Genomic DNA, 23,858 nt, shown 5'->3' on the forward strand with positions numbered 1-23,858 from the left:
CAAGTTAAATGATAGTTGCATTAAATCAAACAACATCACATCTTCATGCCATGTTCATGCATCATATTGTTGCATATGCTTGTGTATTGATTTCTGACACCGTTCCCTCTCGATAGGTCCCACTCCGGAGAGTGCTCCAGAGTACCTTTCTGAGGAGCAGTGCCCCTGTTGATCTACCAGGCAAGCAAACCCCCTTGTTCATTTCGATACAATCCTACCCTCTCTCTCCTGCTCTCTTTTATTGCATTAGGACAACAACGATTCAACTGCTACTTTATGTTGCGGTAGTTGAACCCATTCCTCTGCATGACCTGTCATTGCCACAGTAAATAGTTAAAACTCACTAGCATGTGTAGGAGTTGATTGAGACATGTTGTGTTCCTGCCATGCCATGCCTGCTATTGCTTAGAGTTGTGTCAGGTCTGATTCATCGGGAATGAATTGGAGTGGTACGATATGTTCTCGTGCTGAGAGTTAAGCATGTGAACACGATTTGGTAAAGGTAGCGGTGAGAGGCCATGTAGGAGTACATGGTGGGTTGTCTCACTGGAACCGTCCTTAAGCACTGAGTTCCGTGTAAGTTGTCCAATGAATAGCTACTACCACACATTTGGTTCCGGTAACTCGACCCCACTCGACTTATTAACCGACTTGATCTTTGTCCAGGAGTTGCAACTAGTTTCTGGTGTTTGTAGGTAGTGTTAGTAGTCTACCAAGTGGCACCCGGCCAGGTGGGCTTGGGACAGACTAGGCACAGTGGCACGGTGTACCAAGTGGCACCCGGATGGTGGGCTTGGGAACCCTTCTCACATCGTTTGGGGCCGTGAGAGACACCCCGGTCGGATCTCCTTGCGGATGGAACCCGAATAGGCGATAAACCTAGATGAGAGACTTGTGTGGTTAGTCAGGTCGTGGCCGACACCCTCGCCAGGCTTCCGCTTGAAGTTTGCCGAGGTACATGACGTGTACATGGTGATAAGTGGTGAGAGTGTGTGTGAAGAAGTACACCCCTGCAGGGTTCTCATGATCTATTCGAATAGCCGTGTCCTCGGTTATGGACTTCTTGGATGCTTACGTGGTACATAGACAACTTAAAGTGGATACTCTAAAATACTCAAGACAAGTGTGAGTGCTATGGATGGCCTTCTCGTAGAGAGACGGGGATGAATCCATTGTAGTGTATTGATGTGGTGATTAGTGGACTCGTGTGCGCTGCCTCACCTCAAAGAAGTTTCTCGTTGTCGTAGAACAGGATAGCCACTGAGTCAAAGCTGGCTTGCTGCAACTAAACCCCACATTGCCTTCTTGATACTAATGCATGTATGATAGGATCTGATGTAAGTCTTGCTGAGTACTCTTGTACTCATGTTTGCTTTATTTATGTTTTGCAGGTGAGACATCTGTCTCACTAGTAGTACCGCTTGGACTTCGACGAGTAGCTTGTTACCTCAGCTATGATCTTGTACCCTTGGGAGGGACTTGTAGATAGTCAGGCTTCTCAGCCTTTTTCTTTTGTAGTTGTCTGTACTCAGACATGTAATGCTTCCGTTGCTTGTATGCTCTGAATGATGGGTCATGTGACCCCTGTTTGTATTTAAAGCTATGTGGCTCTTCTGGGCCTTTATCTATGAGTTTGTGTTATGTTGTGATGCCATGTTGTACAGCACATACTTGCATGTTATGCGTACGTGTAACGTGTATTGCTATGTGTGGGATCCGACAACCTAGTTGTCTATCCTTGGTAGCCTCCCTTATGGGGAAATGTAGTCTAGTGCTTCCACCGAGCCATGGTAGTCCACTACAGCCAGGTTTACCGGAGTCCTGCTAGCCCAGCACTACTGCTCCGGAACACGTAGACTGGCCGGCATGTGATTCACTTCGTTCATGTGTTTGTCCCTTCGGGGAAATGTCATGCGGTGATATCTGGAGTCCTGCCTAGCCTGCTACAGCCCGGTTCACCGGAGTCTGTTAGCCCAGTGCTACAGCTCGGATTCGCACGTTGCTGACCGACATGCTCGATGTTGATTCATGTATGCTTGTCCCCGTAAGTTAGTGCCACTTTGGGTTCACGACTTGTCATGTCGGCCCGGGTTCTCTGTCATACGGATGCTAGCGATACTATCATATACGTGAGCCAAAAGGCGCAAACGGTCCCGAGCCATGGTAAGGCGACACCCGTGGGAATACCGTGCGTGAGGCTGCAAAGTGATATGAGGTGTTACATGCTAGATCAGTGTGACTTAGAATCGGGGTCCCGACAAATGTTGAGTCCATGGATCATACGCACTCTGACCCTTCCACCATTGCTAGCCTCTCTAATACCGCGCACCTTTTGCCGGTATCATACACCCACCATATACCTTCCTCAAAACAGCCACCATACCTACCTATCATGGCATTTCCATAGCCATTCCGAGATATATTGCCATGGAACTTTCCACCATTCCGTTTACTATGACACGCTCCATCATTGTCATATTGCTTTGCATGATCATGTAGTTGACATTGTATTTGTTGCAAAGCCACCGTTCATAATTCTTTTATACATGTCACTCTTGATTCATTGCATATCCTGGTACATCGCCGGAGGCATTCACATAGAGTCATATTTTTTCTAAGTGTCGAGTTGTAAGAAAATAAAAGTGTGATGATCATCATTATTAGAGCATTGTCCTAGTGAAGAAAGGATGATGGAGACTATGATTCCCCCACAAGTCAGGATGAGACTCCGGATGAAAAAAAAGAGGCCAAAGAAGCCCAAATAAAAAAGGCCATAAAAAAGAGATGGCCCAAATAAAAAAAATAAAAAAATGAGAGAAAAAGAGAGAAGGGACAATGCTACTATCCTTTTACCACACTTGTGCTTCAAAGTAGCACCATGATCTTCATGATAGAGAGTCTCCTATGTTATCACTTTCATATACTAGTGGGAATTTTTCATTATAGAACTTGGCTTGCATATTCCAATGATGGGCTTCCTCAAAATTCCCTAGGTCTTCGTGAGCAAGCAAGTTGGATGCACACCCACTTAGTTTCTTTTTGAGCTTTCATATACTTATAGCTCTAGTGCATCCGTTGCATGGCAATCCCTACTCACTCACAATGATATCTATTGATGGGCATCTCCATAGCCTGTTGATACGCCTAGTTGATGTGAGACTATCTTCTCCCTTTTTATCTTCTCCACAACCACCATTCTATTCCACCTAAAGTGCTATGTCCATGGCTCACGCTCATGTATTGCGTGAAGATTGAAAAAGTTTGAGAATGTCAAAAGTATGAAACAATTGCTTGGCTTGTCATCGGGGTTGTGCATGATTTAAATACTTTGTGTAGTGAAGATAGAGCATAGCCAGACTATATGATTTTGTAGGGATAACTTTCTTTGGCCATGTTATTTTGAGAAGACATAATTGCTTAGTTAGTATGCTTGAAGTATTATTATTTCTATGTCAATATTAAACTTTTGTCTTGAATCTTTCGGATCTGAATATTCATACCACAATTAAGAAGAATTACATTGAAATTATGCCAAGTAGAATTCCACATCAAAAATTCTGTTTTTATCATTTACCTACTCGAGGACGAGCAGGAATTAAGCTTGGGGATGCTTGATACGTCTCCAACGTATCTATAATTTTTGATTGCTCCATGCTATTATCTTCTGTTTTGGACATTATTGGGCTTTATTGTACACTTTTATATTATTTTTGGGACTAACATATTAACCGGAGGGCCAGCCCAGAATTGCTGTTTTTTGCCTATTTTAGGATTTCAAAGAAAAGGACTATCAAACGGAGTCCAAATGGAATGAAACCTTCGGGAACATGATTTTTGGAACGAACAAGATATAGGAGAATTGGACCCTACGTCAAACAACCAACAGGGAAGCCACAAGGTAGGGGGCGCGCCTACCCCCAGGCGCGCCCTCCACCCTTGTGGGCCCCCTGTTGCTCCACCGACGTACTTCTTCCTCCTATATATATCTGCGTACCCCGGAACGATCAGATACGGAGCCAAAACCCTAATTCCACCGCCATAACTTTCTGTATCCACGAGATCCCATCTTGGGGCCTGCTCCGGAGCTCCGCCGGAGGGGGCATCGATCACGGAGGGCTTCTACATCAACACCATAGCCTCTCCGATGAAGTGGGAGTAGTTTACCTCAGACCTTCGTGTCCATAGTTATTAGCTAGATGGCTTCTTCTCTCTTTTTGGATCTCAATACAAAGTTCTCCCCCTCTCTTGTGGAGATCTATTCGATGTAATCTTCTTTTGCGGTGTGTTTGTTGAGACCGATGAATTGTGGGTTTATGATCAAGTTTATCTATGAACAATATTTGAATCTTCTCTGAATTCTTTTATGTATGATTGGTTATCTTTGCAAGTCTCTTCGAATTATCAGTTTGGTTTGGCCTACTAGATTGATATTTCTTGCAATGGGAGAAGTGCTTAGCTTTGGGTTCAATCTTGCGGTGTCCTTTCCCAGTGACAGTAGGGGCAGCAAGGCACGTATTCTATTGTTGCCATCGAGGATAACAAGATGGGATTTTTATCATATTGCATGAATTTATCCCTCTACATCATGTCATCTTGCTTAAGGCGTTACTCTGTTCTTATGAACTTAATACTCTAGATGCATGCTGGATAGCGGTCGATGTGTGGAGTAATAGTAGTAGATGCAGGCAGGAGTCGGTCTACTTGTCTCGGACGTGATGCCTATATACATGATCATACCTAGATATTCTTATAACTATGCTCAATTCTGTCAATTGCTCAACAGTAATTTGTTCACCCACCGTAAAAGACATATGCTCTTGAGAGAAGCCACTAGTGAAACTATGGCCCCCGGGTCTATCTTCGTCATATTAATATTCCAATACTTAGTTATTTTCATTGCTTTTATTTTACTTTGCATCTTTAGCATAAAAATACCAAAAATATTATCTTATCATATCTATCAGATCTCACTCTCGTAAGTGACCGTGTAGGGATTGACAACCCCTTATCGCGTTGGTTGCGAGGATTTATTTGTTTTGTGTAGGTGTGAGGGACTCGCGCGTAGCCTCCTACTGGATTGATACCTTGGTTCTAAAAAACTGAGGGAAATACTTACGCTACTTTGCTGCACCACCCTTTCCTCTTCAGGGGAAAACTAACACAAGTGCTCAAGAGGTAGCAACTGACTTCTGCGCTATCCTCCTCCTCGAGGCTTTGAGGACGCCAGCTATGGCGTTTCTTCAATGGAGCACTTGAAAACTCGGGGAGGCCCATTCGGACTGGGTCAGGTAGAGCGACGTCGTCAATATAGAACCATTCGGAAGGCCACTCTTCGGAAGCCTTCTTCGGCGTGCCAGACAGGTATCTTGTCCCGACGATGCACCACACTTTGGCTCCTCCCACTTCGAATATTGACCCCCCTTGATTACGAGGGACGAGGCAGAACAGTCTTCTGCATAAATCAAAATGGGCCTCGCAACCTAGGAATAGCTCGCATAGAGCAACATAACCCGCAATGTCCAGGATGGAGGCAGGCTGAAACTATGCAGTTGGAGGCCATAATACTCTAGAAGTCCTCGGAGGAAGGGATGGATTGGAAATCCGACGCCTCTTAGCAAGAAGGGTACAAAGCATACTCGTTCCCCCTAGACAGACTGGGAAAGTCCTCCGCCTGAACCCCGCCATTGAAGGAGGTCAGCCCTGCTCGTACAGGGACTAGATCCGCGGGGGGAAGAAAGCCCTATTTTTGCAGCTTCGACAGCTGACTGCAAGACACGGAGCATCTCTCCCAATCACCCTTCTCGGAGCTGTGGGGACGAGAGGAAGAGCTGGGAGCGTTAGCCATGTTGGGGTGGTTCTGCCTAGCAAGCTCTGAGGATTTTTCCGCGGGGTGTGGAATGGATGTGAGATCTATTCTCTTTAAATAGGCACCTCTCTTGTATGGTTAGGGTGGTATGTGCAAAAATACCCCGACCTCTCGTATTCGCTCGCCACATGGAAGCTGAAGTCAGGAAGGCATGGTAGCCGAAGGGCATGACATTAAATGGAAGGCCGAATACATCACATTGAAATCGTTGAAAGAGGAACCCGCCGTGCAATGCCGAAGACTACCTGCGTGCCGGACACCTCGTCATTGAAGTCTGGTTCGGGGGCTACTGAGGGAGTCTTGGACTAAGGGGTCCTCGGGCGTCCGACCTATTGGACATGGTCCCGACTCATGGGCTGTGAAGATGAGAAGACCGAAGACTCTACCCGTGTCCGAATGGGACTCTCCTTAGTGTGGAAGGCAAGCTTGGCGTCCAAATATGAAGATTCCTTTCTCTGTAACCGACCTTATGTAACCCTAGATCCCTCCGGTATCTATATAAACCAGAGGGCTAGGTCCGTAGACAGATCTCCTCATAATCATAGTCAGACAGGCTAGACTTCTAGGGTTTAGCCATTACGATCTTGTGGTAGATCAACTCTTGTAATACTCATATTCATCAATATCAATCAAGCAAGAAGTAGGGTATTACCTCCATAGAGAGGGCCCGAACCTGGGTAAACATTGTGTCCCTTGTCTCCTGTTACCATCGACCTTAGACGCACAGCTCGGGCCCCCCTACTCGAGATCCGCCGGTTTTGACACTGACACCCCCCAGCCCAATAGTCGGGCAGGTTGTGAATTGTCAGAAGGAGCTTAGGGTTGTCAGTATTCGCAGGTTGTGAATTGTGTTTTATGTTGTGTATTTTGAGATTACTTTCAGATATGAATGTCTTTTGAATTTCAGATTTGTAGTATTGAGCATATGAAGTATTTTTTGACTTCTAGAGATGTATTTTTAGCACTTCAAAATGTAGTTTCATAGGAGTATAAAAGTGCAGACAATGTGATTCTCATAGAAGAAACTGCAAGTTTCAGTTTGAGATAAGAAACTACAAGTTCAGTTTCAGATAAGAAACTGCAAGTTTCAGAGGCAAAGCATTTATATTAACACGCCCTTTTCAAACATGGATAACATCATGTTGGAAGTTTTATTCATGGTCGAAAATGGAACTACCAGCCAGTTAACATCATGCAGGTCAACATTTATGCATAACACATCTTCATGTGATGCATAGTCAAAAAGATTTGCTATTTTCAAAATGCCCACGCAATGTCGAGTGTGCGAAAAATCCGAGAAAACGAGTGACGAAGTTTTTGCAAGTGTTGGACGTGGTGCGCGTAGATGACAATGGAGACCCACATGTCAGTAATGGCAGAGGCAAAAAATGGAGATATTTTCCCTACATCAGGTGGAATCGAACCCGGGTGGAATAGCGGTCGGGTAGTGTCACTTGGCAACTGGGCTAGTTCAGTAGTTTCGGTAGAAATAAGGCACTGCCTCAGGTGGTTCGATCTTGTCCTGCACCTTTTTGTGCTCGCCACGGTGCCGCTGTCTACCATTGTGAACATGCTGAACAAACGAGAGGAAACTAGAGAGGATTGTACGTGGAGAGGCAGACAGTTGGGACCCACCAGGTCTATGGCCGTACGCAAGCAAATGCCTCATTGAAAAAATACTTCATCCTAATGCTATACTGATGTTGGGGCCCACGGGTTTGTCAACATAGTTACATTTTTTTGAGGTGCTTGAACGTAGTTACTAAAGGAGATAAATTTACAACGAAGCCGGGGAGCTGGCAGGTATCATTTATTATCAGTGGGGCAACAAGTATCAGCTGGGTTGTGGGCTGCCCCGTCTAATCTTTCTTTTTTAACATGAACAGCCCACGACATGCCCGTTTGTATTTCCTTAAGGGTCTTCATGTATCGACCGGCCTATGGACCTCCCATCCGAGGTTTTTTTTTCCTAAAACATCGGCAGCCCAACTTATGTATTTTTTAAAGAAAACACAGAGGTCTGTTCTATTTTTGTATATAAGAAGGTCCCACTTATGTTTCCCTTCTAATTATATTATATATATTTAAATTATTTTATATGTTATTATATATTATTGTTATTGTCATCATATATTTAACAGATACTTACATATATAAGAAAACAATATCCCACATCTTATTAACATATAAAAATAATTTCTTAACAATAAAATCCTAGATATTTTTACATTAAGGCAACGAAAATTCTGGTGATTGTGTACAAAAGCTTGGTAAGATTTAAGGACCAATGTAATAATAAATCACTTAGTATTTAAATATATTTATAACAAAATGCTCAGGCCCTGTTTATTTTTTGATAACATTGTTGCGCCCAATCCAACATTATAATTAGAACCATCCCAGCAAAATCGTGTATTTCGAGAAAGTGCAAATGGCCTGTAATTTTTTAGAAAAAAATAAATGGGCCGCACGGACACTACACAATTTGTTCAGCCAGGCAGCAGATTCGTGTATTTCGAGAAAGTGAAAATAGGCTGTAGTTTCAAAAAATGGGCCGCATGGACACTACATTTTTTGTTCACCCAGCCAAGCAAATGGACTGTAATTCTCAAAAAAAGAGATCAACTTGACTGTAAATTCTGAAAAAATGGGTTGAATATGTGGCACAATTTTTTAGGCTGAAATGTGGGCCAATAAGTCTAAGCGAACGTAAGCCGTTGTAAACTTAGTCAACAAATGATTCTGACATTGTTAGCCGTTGGATTGACATCCAATGACCTGCATCCATTTTCAATCTCTCATCTTCTTCCTTCAGCGCCGCCGGGACCATCTACTCCAGCCTCGTGCTACTAGCAGCTCTGCTTAGCATGCTTCACTATGAAGCGCTACCCCACCGCCAGCTAGGCCATCCCTTCACCCCTCACACCTCCTATTCTTCTCCATTGACTGCCAAACCACACCGCACCAGAACCAGTTAACCCTCGTACACCTCTCCGTCTGCGAATCCACTCCCGCGTCTTCCCATATCTGGCTCGTTGCTATCCGGGGCCTCGCCCTCGTCCACCACCTTGGATGCGCTCGGCGCGGCATGGTCAACACACAAAAAAAATTAATACCCCACCCGCTAGCTGGGAACCACCATAGTGGGAGGCTGTCTTGTGGGCCTACTAAGTTGACGAGAACGGAGGGTTTTGTTAACTTAGTCAATATGAATGATTCTAGCTCCAGTAACCGTACGATGTCCATCCAACGGCCGTAGTGCTTCTTCGACCTCTGGTCTTCTTGCTCCCCCGCCCAAACCAGCGCCGGTCGTGCCGCCTGCTCCTGCCTCCCGTGGCCAGCTGTGCTGCCGTGGAGGCCTCGCCGCCCCCTACTACTCCCATCGCTGGCCAGGCCATCGCCCTACTCACCCACACCCCTTATTATTCCGTGGCGATGGTAGCCTCACACCACAGCCAAACCAGTCAACCCTCGTACTCCTCTCCGCGTGGGCATCCACTACCGCGTCTTCCTAGCTCTGCATCGTCCCCTACCTAGGCCTCGCTGTCTTCCATCTCCTTGGTGCTCTCGGCATGGCGTGGTCAATGTGGTCAAGGAACAACTTCCATCAAAAGAGTATTGTACATGGAGAGGCTGACAGCTGGGTCCACGGTCACAGTAAGGAAGTGCCTCCTTATTACACACAAAATAATCTTTCCTCCACCTGACAGCAGGGACCCACCGAACGGGCCACTGTATTTCATGAAAAAAATATGTTTCACCCCTGACTGATGGGACCCACAAGCTACATCTTCGCACGCAAGGAAGTGCCTCCTTATCCTCCCTGATAGTCAGGACCCACCTGGTAGAAGCGTACGTAGCGTTGTCATTCTGGTCGCGAACGTGTACGTACATACTGGTCGATCAATCTGCCTACAGGCTGCAGTGATAAACCGTGGCCGAGTAAGGAAGGGAACGTGTCGTAGTAGAGGCGTGCACGTAGCATGTACACGTACGTACAACCAGGGTGCAAGAAAGTAAATACGGCCACATATGTACATACTGGCGGGGTCTCGAACACCTACTCGCGCATACGTACGGCCAGGGCTCGTGTGCATGGAGAGGCAGCGACGGCGTCCTGTTCATCGGCAGCCTACCGACTGGGTCAGAATGGAGAAACTGTGTCGTGTTCGTCGGGAACCAACTGACTCGGACGGAACAACCGATCGAAACAAGGCCTGACGTATCGCAGAACGAGGGAAACGGCCTTCTGTTCGACCGGCCACGGTCGAAACAGGATCCTATTCATCGGGAGGGGTGTGGCATACCGCAAAACGGAGGAAACGGACTTGCGTTTGAGTGCCTACAGTCGAAACGGGGTCCTGTTGATCGGGAGGGGTGTGGCATACCGCAAAACGGAGGAAACAGACTTGTGTTGGAGCGCTACGGTCGAAACGGGGGTTCTGTTCAACGGGAGGGGTGTGGCGTACCGCTCAGCCCCGACCACCCAGTGTAACTGGGAACTTACCGATATTTTCCTCGCCCTCGCTTCTACCACGGTTTTTCCCATCATGGATGGCCCAAAGAATGTCATGCAGCTGCGTCTCCGGCCCGCCCAGGACGAAAAGCCCATTTTCTGTCATGATTTTTTGTCATAGAAGTAGGAGCCCACCACATCTATGATGATACCGGGTTTTGTCACAATTATCGTCATAGAAGTGAAAAGCATGACAGGAAAAAAATTCGTTCGGCCCAAAATGTCACGGATGTGTCTTTTTGTGTAGTGATAGTAGCATTGCCCTTTCTCTCCTTTCTCTCATTTTTTGGGCCTTCTCTCATTTTTTGGGCCTCTTTTTTTTCGTCGGAGTCTCATCCCGACTTGTGGGGGGATCATAGCCTCCATCATTATTTCCTCGCATGGGACAATGCTCTAATAATGAAGATCATCAAACTTTTATTTACTTACAACTCAAGAATTACAACTCGATACTTAGAACAAAATATGACTCTATATGAATGCCTCCGCCGGTGTACTGGGATGTGCAATGAATCAAGAGTGACATCTATGAAAGAATTATGAACGGTGGCTTTGCCACAAATACGATGTCAACTACATGATCATGCAAAGCAATATGACAACGATGGAGCATTTCATAATAAAGGAACAGTTGAAGGTTGCATGGCAATATATCTCAGAATAGCTATGGAAATGCCATAATAGATCGGTACGGTGGCTGTTTTGAGGAAGGTATATGGTGGGTCTATGGTACTAGCGAAAGTTGCGCGGCACTAGAGAGGCTAGCAATGGTGGACGGGTGAGAGTCCGTATAATCCATGGACTCAACATTAGTCATAAAGAACTCATATACTTATTGCAAAAATCTATTAGTTATCGAAACGAAGTACTACACGCGTGCTCCTAGGGTGATAGATTGGTAGGAAAAGACCATCACTCGTCCCCGACCGCCACTCATAAGGAACACAATCAATAAATAAATCATGCTCCGACTTCATCACATAAAGGTTCACCATATGTGCATGCTACGGGAATCACAAACTTTAACATAAGTATTTCTCAAATTCAAAATTACTTACTAGGATGACTCTAATATCATCATCTTCATATATCAAAACAATCCTAAGGAATCAAACTTCTCATAGTATTCAATACACTTTATATGAAAGTTTTTATTATATCCCTTTTAGATGCCTATCATATTAGGACTAAATTTATAACCAAAGAAAATTACCATGTTGTTTAGAGACTCTCAAAATAATATAAGTGAAGCACGAGAGTTCATCAATTTCTATAAAATAAAACCACCACCGTGCTCTAAAAAGATATAAGTGAAGGACTAGAGCAATATTGCCTAGCTCAAAAGATATAAGTGAAGCACATAGAGTATTGTAATAAATCACAATTCATGCATGTCTCTCTCAAAAGGTGTGTACATCAAGGATGATTGTGGCAAACTAAAAAGCAAAGACTCAAATCATACAAGACGCTCCAAGCAAAACACATATCATGTGGTGAATAAAAATATAGCCTCAAGTAAAGTTACTGATAGGCGAAGACGGAAGAGGGGACGCCTTGGTTGTCCTTGAATATTACCTTGGGGTGCCTTGGGCACCTCCAAGCTTATTCTCTTGCCACTCCTTATTCCATAGTCCATCAAATCCTTACCCAAAACTTGAAAACTGCACAACACAAAACTCAACAGAAAATCTCATAAGCTCTGTTAGTATAAGAAAATAAATCACCACTTTTGGTACTGTTGTGAACTCATTCTTTATTTATATTGGAGTAATATCTACTATATTCCAACTTTTCCATGGTTCGTACCCCCGATACTAGCCATAGATTCATCAAAATAAGCAAACAACAAAAAGAAAACAGAATTTGTCAAAAACAGAATAGTATGTTGAAATCTGGATATTTCTAATACTTCTGTAACTCCAACAATTCTGAAAATTTTGGACATCCAAAGCAATTTTTTTATTAATATTCTTCAAAAGGAATCAGTATTTTGTCGCAATTCTGCTAAAAATGAAAATTAATCTCCTAGGCGCAAAAGTTTCTGTTTTTCATCAAAGCTCCAAGTAAAGTTACCGATGGAAGTAGACGAAAGAGGGGATGCCTTCCGGGGCATCCCCAAGCTTTGGCTTTTTGGTGTCCTTAAATTATCTTGGGGGTGCCATGGGAATCCCCAAGCTTAGGCTCTTGCCACTCCTTGTTCCATAATCCATCAAATCCTTACCCAAAACTTGAAAACTTCACAACACAAAACTTAAAGTTGAAAATCTCGTGAGCTCCATTAGCGAAAGAAAACAAATGACCACTTCAAGGTACTGTAATGAACTCATTATTTATTTATATTGGTGTTAAAACTACTGTATTCCAACTTCTCTATGATTTATAAACTATTTTACTAGCCATAGATTCATCAAAATAAGCAAACAACACACGAAAAACAGAATCTGTCAAAAACAGAACAGTCTGAAGTAATCTGTAGCTAGCGCAAGATCTGGAACCCCAAAAATTCTAAAATAAATTTCTGGACGTGAGTAATTTATCTATTAATCATCTTCAGAAAGAATTAACTAAATAGCACTTTCCAAATAAAAATGGCAGCAGTTCTCGTGAGAGCTAAAGTTTCTGTTTTTTACAGCAAGATTAACAAGACTTTCCCCAAGTCTTCCCAACGGTTCTACTTGGCACAAACACTAATTAAACACAAAAAATACAACCAGAACAGAGGCTAGATAAATTATTTATTACTAAACATGAGCAAAAAGCAGGGAATAAAAATAAAATTGGGTTGCCTCCCAACAAGCGCTATCGTTTAACGCCCCTAGCTACGCATAAAAAGTAAGGATAGATCTAGGTATTGCCATCTTTGGTTTTAGGGAATAAAAGAGCAAACTTGCTATCTATGGAATTAATCTTTCTATTTTGGTAAAGCACATGGCCATTGATGGTAGAATAAAGATTAAGTATGTTACGGAAATTTGTATCTAAGCTAGCCTTCATCTCTTTGATAGATTCGTTTTGGTAAGAGAGCAAAAGAGATGTAGATTCAACTTTGTCATTCATGGGGTGCCCAAATATGGTTTTCATCTTCTCATAAGTGTCTACGGCATGCCCTTCAAGAAAGCCTTCTTCAAATATGGAATCTAAGACATGCTTAAAAGAAGAAGGAAGGGTAATATAAAAGCTTTTTAAGTAAATTTCAATTTGGTATTGAGGCACATAGCTAGCCCTGATCCTTTATAGTCTATACCAAGAATCTTTCAAAGATTCATCAAGTAAATAACGAAAAATTACGGAATCATCTTCATCAAAATTATTAAGATTCTAATTGATAACTCCGGTAGGTTTTTCCATAGTATCCTTATTTATAAGCTTAGCGAGAATAGAAGGGTTGTCCAAAGTACTATATCTCGGGAGAGAACCCCCAACCCTTTTTGATTCAGACATGGAGGAAGAAAGACGAGCGAGAAAAAGAAAGGGCGGATAAAACAGCAAGGGTGAAGTGGGGGAGAGGAAAACAAGAGGCAAATGGCAAATAATGTAATGCGGGAGATAAGGGTTTGTGATGGGTACTTGGTATGTTGACTTTTGCGTAAACCTCCCCGGCAACGGCGCCAGAAATCCTTCTTGCTACCTCCTGAGCACTTGCGTTGGTTTTCCCTTGAAGAGGAAAGGGTGGTGCAACAAAGTAGCATAAGTATTTCCCTCAGTTTTTGAGAACCAAGGTATCAATCCAGTAGGAGGCTACGCGCGAGTCCCTCACACCTACACAAAACAAATAAATCCTCGCAACCAACGCGATAAGGGGTTGTCAATCCCTACACGGTCACTTACGAGAGTGAGATCTGATAGATATGATAAGATAATATTTTTGGTATTTTTATGATAAAGATGCAAAGTAAAATAAAAGCAATGAAAATAACTAAGTATTGGAAGATTAATATGATGAAGATAGACCCAGGGGCCATAGGTTTCACTAGTGGCTTCTCTCAAGAGCATAATTATTTTACGGTGGGTGAACAAATTACTGTTGAGCAATTGACAGAATTGAGCATAGTTATTAGAATATCTAGGTATGATCATGTATATAGGCATCACGTCCGAGACAAGTAGACCGACTCCTGCCCGTATCTACTACTATTACTCCACACATTGACCGCTATCCAGCATGCATCTAGAGTATTAAGTTCATAAGAACAGAGTAACGCCTTAAGCAAGATGACATGATGTAGAAGGATAAATCCATGCAATATGATAAAAACCACATCTTGTTATCCTCGATGGCAACAATACAATACGTGCCTTGCTGCCCCTACTATCACTGGGAAAGGACACCACAAGATTGAACCCAAAGCTAAGCACTTCTCCCATTGCAAGAAAGATCAATCTAGTAGGCCAAACCAAACTGATAATTCGAAGAGACCTGCAAAGATAACCAATCATACATAAAAGAATTCAGAGAAGATTCAAATATTGTTCATAGATAAACTTGATCATAAACCCACAATTCATCGGTCTCAACAAACACACCGCAAAAGAAGATTACATCGAATAGATCTCCACAAGAGAGGGGAGAACTTTGTATTGAGATCCAAAAAGAGAGAATAAGGCATCTAGCTAGTAACTATGGATCCGAAGGTCTGAGGTAAACTACTCACACTTCATCGGAGAGGCTATGGTGTTGATGTAGAAGCCCTCCGTGATCGATGCCCCCTCCAGCGGAGCTCCGAAACATGCCCCAAGATGGGATCTCGTGGATACAGAAAGTTACGGCGGTGGAATTAGGGTTTTGGCTCCGTATCTGATCGTTTGGGGGTACGTAGGTATATATAGGAGGAAGACGTCGGTGGAGCAACAGGGGGCCCACGAGGGTGGAGGACGCGCCTGGGGGGGGGGGGGGTAGGCGCGCCCCCTACCTTGTGGCTTCCCTATTGGTTGCTTGATGTAGGGTCCAAGTCTCCTGGATCTTGTTCGTTCCAAAAATCATGTTCCCGAAGGTCTCATTCCGTTTGGACTCCGTTTGATATTCCTTTTCTTCGAAACCCTAAAATAGGCAAAACAACAACAATTCTGGGCTGGGCCTCCGGTTAATAGGTTAGTCCCAAAAATAATATAAAAGTGTATAATAAAGCCCAATAATATCCAAAACAGAAGATAATATAGCATGGAGCAATCAAAAATTATAGATACGTTGGAGACGTATCATCAGTCTATTGATGGGAAAGATTAAGATGCTCGCCCAGTCCGAATTGTCAATAGTTGAGGTAATGGTGATCTCCATAGTGCGGGGGGTCCAACCACTCCAATACAGAGGGCTTCCCATGTGGCACTATAATGGGAAAGATGACGCCTCACGCTACGGTCGGAACGGTCCGAAAACCGCCGCCATTTTGGTCAAAATATTAGCCGAACTGTACAAAGCGGAGAAGGCGGAGTTCACTCGCCTCCAATGTCGAGATGGATTTTTCATGTATAATCCTCCCAGCTGGGTAAGCTCCAATCCCACCATTTTACTCCTCTCCCTGAATTATTTTCAATGGACAGTAACCTATCCACTCGCTACAGGAATGGCGGAAGGCTATCGAGGGGATCCATAGCCACGCTCCCCAGCCAGAGGGTCATAGCCGGGACCTTGACCCTGGATTCGAAGATGATCCGAACATATTTGTGGAGCTCGAGGATGGAGTATTCTATCAGACGAGTTACGATGGTATGGAAGTACCCATCATTGCCAATTACCCCGGTCTCCTCCCTGCTTCGCATGTGAGTAATTTAAAAGACACCTTCTTCGAAAGAGTTTCCGTACTATGCCTCACCCACCACACTATTTCGTGTTTCAAAGGGGAGGCGCTCGATGCCACAACGTGCACCAGAAGCGTCCGAGGAGAACGGCGCCCGCGCCGAGCATATCTTCGAAGAGGAAGGCAAATGATAACACGGCAGAGCCCTCGTTAAAGAGGTAAGGCTTTCTTTTCAAGAATACACCTTCTAATCCCACATCAAATCATGATGCCATTCGCCGAATTCTATCAGGAAAAGTATCCGTCGGACTGTGTACGGGGATCCAGCCGGACGTGCCTCCACTAGTCAGGTTCCGGACCCTGCCCTAAGGACGGGGGCTGGCACGGTAGTGGCGCCGAACTGTCCTTCCACAGAGGATTCAGACGATATGTCCGTCCCAAACTCTGAAGTGGAGAGCGCCATGAATCATCGTCATCGGAGGGCCACTCTTCGTGACCCCGACTTTTCGAAGGAGGCATTTGATGCCTTCAGCTCAGACGATGCGTACATCCAAGCTGCTCGGGATGGGCTTGCCAGAGCCACGGACCAGCATCTAAAAGATATGCGGGTAAGTGTAGATTTAATAGTCATACACATGTAGCCCCCGATAATTAAAGCAGTTGATACAACTGATTTAAGGATCATTGTATAACCAGGTGCTTACGGAGAAGAACAGTCTGTTATCTCAGGAACTAGAAAAGTATCGGACCCAGCTAACTGCTGCCAATGCCGAACTGGAGAAATCCAAGAAGGCGTCTCCTAGTAATGTTCCCCTCCATCGAGAAAACATAATGACATAGCAATAATGCTAACACGGTTTCTCACCTCTTAATAGGATCATTAGATTAACTGTAAGAGCAATTGAAGGCCGCTCAAGACGGAGAATGAGAAGCCAAAAAACTGCTAGCCGCGGGCGAGCGTGTGCTAAAAAAAGTCGTGATGGGGAAAAACAAGCTCCAGAATTGGAATACCCAACTGGGTGAGGAACTGAAAGATGTACGGGCCCAGCTGGCTGACTCCGTAAAGGAGAATAAAAGGCTGCGAGGCGGCATATTCAGTATGTGGTCGAACTTACCTTTGAATAATTCGGAGATATGGGGGACTGACAGAGTTATGTCTGCAGGTATGCTGACCGGTCGTCCCGAAGAGGAGATGTCCGGATTCTCGAGCGATCTGCTACAAGAGCTGTCGCAAGTGCACGAGCAGGCTCGGCAGGCGATGCGAAGTGTTGCCAAGGACTTATGGCCATCCGCCTCCCCTCTAGGAAAGATGGAGGAGCTTATACATCTATTCAAGGGAGCGCGGCGGCGCTTTCGACTATGGAAGATATCGGCCTGCCGGAAAGGTGCACGAGAAGCCTGGGCCATGGTGAAAACACGGTATACCAAGCTTGATCCGAATCATATGGCTCGGGTCGGACCTCTAGGGTCAGATGGAAAAGAAGTTCCCGTTAATTTGATATATGACCAAGTAGAAGTAGCCACCAAGTATTCCTAGCAGGATTGTAAGTTAGACCGCCTGCTGGACGGTATAGAGGAGGAAATTTTTGAGTCCTAGTGACTATGTACTTTCCTTGACATATGTAACTCTAGCTGAATTATAAAAACGATTATCATGGCAGACCTTTTCGCTTCGGCCTCTGGACCCGAAGGTACGAAGTGTTTCTAAATACCTGAGCGGTAAAGTAGATCGGGGTATGCGTGGAAACCAGGCGTAGGGGTCATAGTTGCTTGAAAAGACAAGTTGTATCCGGCTAGTTATGTTATATTACATCATGATTGTAAGAAACATCTTCCAGAGAGAATAGTTCCGTTAAGGGTTCCTTTCCCTGGGTGTGCCTGCATTAAAATGCAGGTCCGAACTGTGATTGGTAACATCACAGTATAGGTAATCATCTGGGGGTTCATAGTGGAAGGAATATAAAACATCTTTAGTCCGCTGACCAAATATTCCTTAAGAACACTAGCTTTCGGCTTCACCCAGTCTGAAGTACACATCCGGACTAATGGGAACGTAGGGCATAAGCACAGGAGCCAGACAACCCAGCTTGGCCAAAACTTAAGTCATATCGATGCATATAATGGCGAAGAAAAGGTACATATGGGAAAAACGCATATGTGATGAGCTTGATGCTCGGAAAATAAGCTTCTGTCCGGGAAGCCCCCATGTATAATGGACATAAATGTTCGAGGATGTGTACATCACAGGTGCACATTTTAGCCGTGCGAAAGCTTTAAGGCTTAGAAAAAAAGAAGAACGAAAAGGGAGGAAAAAATAAAGGAAACAATAGGGAGAAGGAGACGAACGAATAGTTCGGCGCTAGGCATAGAATCTTCGGAGTCTGGCTGCGTTCCAGGGGTTCGGCTCTAGGCGATTGTCTGATGCAGCACGCAGGCGGTATGCTCCTCCAGTGAAAACTTCGTCAATGATGAAGGGACCTTCCCACTTGGTCTTGAGTTTGTCCTTTTTCTTCTCCGGCAAGCGTAGAACGAGTTCACCAACATTATAAGTCTTGGCCCATACTTCTCTGCTTTTATATCTGCGGGCCTGTTGTTGATAAAATGTGGAACGGGCTTTTGCAACATCTCGCTCTTCCTCCAGGGCGTCTAGGCTGTCCTGCCGATCAAGCTCGGCCTCTCTCTCTTTGTACATGCGCACTCGAGGTGAGTTATGAATAATATCGCAAGGCAACACAGCTTCCGCGCCATACACCATGAAGAAAGGTGTATATCCAGTAGTGCGGTTGGGCGTGGTCCGCAGCCCCCAGAGTACAGAGTCGAGCTCCTCAACCCAGTGCTTGTCTGATTCTCTCAAAGACCGCACTAGTCTGGGTTTGATGCCGCTCATAATAAGACCATTGGCCCATTCGACTTGACCGTTTTTTTGCGAGTGATAGACAGAGGCGTAATCGAGCTTAATGCCCAGATTAGCACACCAAGTTTTCACCTCATCGACCATGAAATTGGAGCCGTTATCGGTGATGATGCTGTGTGGAACACCATAACGGTGCACCACGCAGGATATGAATTCTATCACTGGCCCCACCTCGGCCGTTTTAACTGGTTTGGCCTGTATCCACTTAGTGAATTTATCCACCATGACCAGCAGATACTTTCTCTTATGGCTTCCTCCTTTAAGGGGTCCAACCATATCGAGCCCCTAGACCGCGAAAGGCCAAGTGATGGGGATCGTTTGTAGAGTGGTGGGGGCATATGGCTTTGGTTGGCGAAGAGCTGGCATCCGACGCAACATTGGACAAGGTCTTGTGCATCTGCTCGGGCCGTCGGCCAGTAAAAACTTGTATGGAAGGCCTTGCTAACAAGGGCCCGAGGTGCGGCGTGGTGCCCGCCGAGACCGGCATGTATTTCAGCCAAGAGATGCCGCCCCTCTTCCTCGGAGATACATCTTTGAAGAACTCCGGTAGCGCTTTTCTTGTAGAGCTCTCCGTCGTGGACCTTGTAGGCCTTCGAATGCCGGACAATGCGGCGAGCCTCATTCTGATCCTTCGAGAGTTCTCTCCTATTAAGGTAGGCCAAGAAGGGTTTGGTCCATGGGGCAATGACTGCCATGATGAGATGGGCGACGGTGTTATTTCGGTGGCGGAGCCCCCGACGATATCGTTGTGTTCGGAATCTGGGGTTGTGTTCGGATCCGGACTGGTGTTGCCGCTCTCCCCTTGCCACACCACGGACGGCTTAAAAATCCTTTCCAGAAAGATGTTAGGTGGGACGGGGTCGCGCTTAGCGCCGGTGCGAGCAAGGACGTCTGCCACTTGATTACTTTCTCGAGCCAGGTGATGAAACTTGAGCCCCTTAAACAGAGCCAACATTTCTAGGACAGCGTTGCGATAAGCCGCCATCTTCAGATCTTTGGCATCAAAATCTCCATTTAAGTGAGATATTGCGAGGTTTGAGTCCCCGTGCACTTCCAGGGGTTGTATGCTCACGGAGACAACAATCCAGAGACCATGCAATAAGGCCTCGTATTCGGCTGCGTTATTGGAGTCTGTGTATAATATTTGGAGCACGTACTGGACTACGTCTCTAGTGGGGGACGTTAAAACGACGCCCGCTCCTAATCCTGCCAGCATTTTGGAACCATCGAAATACATAACCCAGTTGGAATATGTGCCGTACTCCTTAGGGAGTTCGGCCTCTGTCCATTCGGCGGCGAAGTCCGCCAGTACTTGGGATTTGATGGCTCGACGCGGTTTGTATGTTATGTCGAATGGAAGGAGCTCAATGGCCCATTTGGCTATCCGGCCCATAGCATCGCGGTTGTTTATTATATCATTGAGTGGTACTTCGGAAGCCACCGTGATAGAACATTCTTGGAAGTAATGTCGTAGCTTCCGGGATGCCATGAAGACAGCGTATGCTATCTTTTGATAATGAGGGTACCGGGATTTGCATGGTGTGAGGACAGTGGATACATAATATACCGGCGTCTGAAGTGGGAATTTGTGTCCGTCCTGCTCTCGCTCAACGACGAGCACGGCGCTCACCACCTGGTGTGTTGCTGATATGTATAATAACATGGGTTCGCCGACGTTCGACGCGGCCAGGATTGGGTTGCTCGCAAGAAGGGGTTTTATTTCTTCCAATCCGGCTGTTGCCGCATCCGTCCACTCGAAGTGATCGGTGCACCGGAGGAGGCGATACAGTGGCAATGCCTTTTCTCCCAATTTGGAGATAAAGCAGCTTAGAGCTGCCACGCATCCTGTGAGTTTTTGGACCTGTTTAAGGTCCGTTGGCATAGCCAATTGTGACAACGCCTGGATTTTGGCTGGATTTGCTTCAATTCCTCTATTGGAAACGATGAAGCCCAGCAACTTTCCAGCAGGGACGTCGAAAACACACTTTTTCGGATTGAGATTGATGTCATATGCTCAGAGGTTGTCGAATGTGAGACGTAAATCGTCTATTAGTGAGTCGACGTGCCTAGTTTTAATGACGACGTCGTCCACGTATGCTTCAACTATCTTGCCGATCTGTTTCTCCAGGCATGTTTGAATCATGTGTTGGTAGGTGGCCCCGGCGTTTTTTGAGCCCGAAGGGCATGGTGTTGAAACAGAATGACCCATATGGGGTAATGAATGCCGCTGCGGCTTGATCGGACTCCTTCATTTTAATTTGATGGTATCTGGAATATGCGTCGAGGAAGCACAGTGAGTCGTGTCCTGCGGTGGCATCAATAATCTGGTCGGTGCGGGGGAGGGGGAAGGGATCCTTAGGGCAGACCTTATTGAGGTCTTTGAAATCGACGCACAGGCGCCAGGATTTATCCTTCTTTGGCACCATCACCAAGTTTGCTAGCCAGTCCGGGTATTTTATTTCTCTAATGAAACCGGCCTCGATTAGCTTGGCTAGCTCCTCCCCCATAGCTTGACGTTTGGGTTCGGAAAAACATCGCAATGTTTGCTTGACCGGTTTACATCCCTTCAATATATTGAGGCTGTGTTCGGCCAATCTGCGTGGGATTCCTGGCATATCAGAAGGGTGCCAGGCGAATATATCCCTGTTCTCACGCAGAAACTCTCGTAGCACGGTGTCGACCGTTGGGTCTAGTTGTGCCCCGGTAGATGCTGTCTTCTTAGGGTCCATTGGATGGACTTGGAATTTGACTATTCCTTTTGCTGGTTTGAAGGAGGTGGATTTGGGTCGTTTGACCAGGATTACATTGTCCCTATCCACCATGGAGCGTAATGCGGTTAATTCTTCGGTCGCAAGGGCTTCAGATAATGCCTCAAGGGCCAGGGATGCGGTTTTATTTTCGGCGCGGAGTGCTATGTCCGGATCACTAGCGAGAGTGATTATGCCGTTGGGCCCCGGCATCTTGAGCTTCATATACCCTATAGTGGGGTATAGCCTGGAAGCGTGTAAATGCATCTCGCCCCAATAGGGTGTGATATCCACTGTTGAAAGGGGCCACTTGGAAGGTTAGTTCTTCGGTCCGATTATTCTTCGGTGTGCCAAATACCACGTCGAGCGTGATTTTTCCCGCGCATCGCGCCTCCCGACTAGGAATAATTCCTCGGAAGGTCGTGCTATTTTGCTTGATGAGGCTCCTGTCTATTTCCATTTTGCCGAGTGTATCCTCGTAAATGAGGTTTAGTCCGCTGCTGCCGTCCATGAGAACCTTGGTGAGCCGAAAGCCGTCCACAATTGAACTGCGGACCAAGGCGGCTGGTGCCTGGATTGTCTTGAATTTTGGTTCGTCATCGACATTGAAATTTATGGCCGTGTCGTTCCAAGGGTTTGTTCCTGCGATTTGGCAGACTTCGGCGAGGTCGCGGAGTGCCCTTTTGCGCTTATTGTTTGAAGCGAAAGTCTTGAAGACCGTCAGTACTCTGAGGTCGTCGTCTTCTGGGGGATATTGCTCTAGGTTATTTTTGGTGAGGATATCCTCGCCGCTCTTGGCCACCTGCCGGAGTATCCAACATGCTCTAAGGCTGTGGGTTGATATAGTATCCGGTGTTGTGTGTAACTTGCATGGTCCATCGAGCCATCCCTCCAGAACGGTTATGTGTCCCGTAACGGGCTTATATTTCTTTATCATCGGGTCGGGCGTGCTACGAGGGTGCGTCCTTTTCACCTAAACGAGGGATTGGGTGGAAACCGGCGGTTCCCAGCGAGCTGCCCGAGTTTTCCAGACGCTTTCCATTGCACAATACTTGTATACTATGGTTGCCAAGTATGCGAAGCGTGATATGCGACGACGGATGATGGCGTTGAGGATTCCTTCATCAATGCAATTGCTGTGGAATGCTGAGATCGCGTCTTCGTCATGGCAATCTTCAATCTTATCTTTGACAATCTGGCCCAGAAGTGGTGGACCGTTTCCTGAGACTGTTGTCGTATGCCCATGAGAGTGCTTATATCTGGGTGGGTGGGTGGTTTGAAATCCGAACCCTGACCCGGTTTAGGATCCGGAGTTTGAAGAACTTCCGAACTTAGTAGTTCGGGCTCCGGGATGTCAACTGATTTTTTGGGCTTGTCGTCTGATTGTATGTTCGGAGGACAAGACATGTCTTTCTGCAGGTAGGTGTCTGGCTCTTCAACCTCAGAGATCCGAATGTAGTTCGTCCTCAATATAGAGGAAGAGTTGTTGTCTTGCTCCTCTACTACCGCTATTTGATGGGTGATCGACGGAGTTTTAATTTCTCTCTGGTCGGGTTGAAGGCCAATCCGATCATAGTCTGTGACGACCCCCAGGGCGGCAATGCGATCTAGGAGCTCATTTAAAGATGATAGCTCCGCTGAATCCATCTGCTTGGAGTACTTGGAGTCAATAGGGAGGGGATTTTCGATGACCCGAGAAGTCATCATCGGCTTAACGGCCAAACGGGCGGTCATGATGAAGCCGCCCAGCCGGAGGGTTTGGCTTGGGGCCAGTGTTCCTCCGGAGGTGACGTTGTCCTTGAGAACAAAGCGAGCCATCGATCCTATCTTTCGACGTCACAACGGAACTCTCAATGAAAGCACCAATGTCGGTGTCAAAACTGGCGAATCTCGGGTAGGGGGTCCCGAACTATGCGTCTAAGGTCGATGGTAATAGGAGACAAGGGACACAATGTTTACCCAGGTTCGGGCCCTCTCTATGGATGTAATACCCTACTTCCTGCTTGATTGATCTTGATGAATATGACTATTACAAGATTTGGTCTACCACGAGATCGTAATGGCTAAACCCTAGAAGTCT

General features: G+C 45.7%; 1 pseudogene; it reads left to right on the forward strand.

Moving 5' to 3' along the window:
* Positions 1 to 16,308, forward strand: part of LOC125536855 (putative carboxylesterase 7) — a 36,248-nt pseudogene extending 19,940 nt beyond the window's left edge.
* The last annotated feature ends 7,550 nt before the right edge of the window (positions 16,309 to 23,858 follow it).

This window comes from Triticum urartu, chromosome 2A (genome assembly GCF_056163025.1).
Source record: "Triticum urartu cultivar PI428250 chromosome 2A, HENAU_Tu73, whole genome shotgun sequence".
NCBI lineage: Eukaryota > Viridiplantae > Streptophyta > Magnoliopsida > Poales > Poaceae > Triticum > Triticum urartu.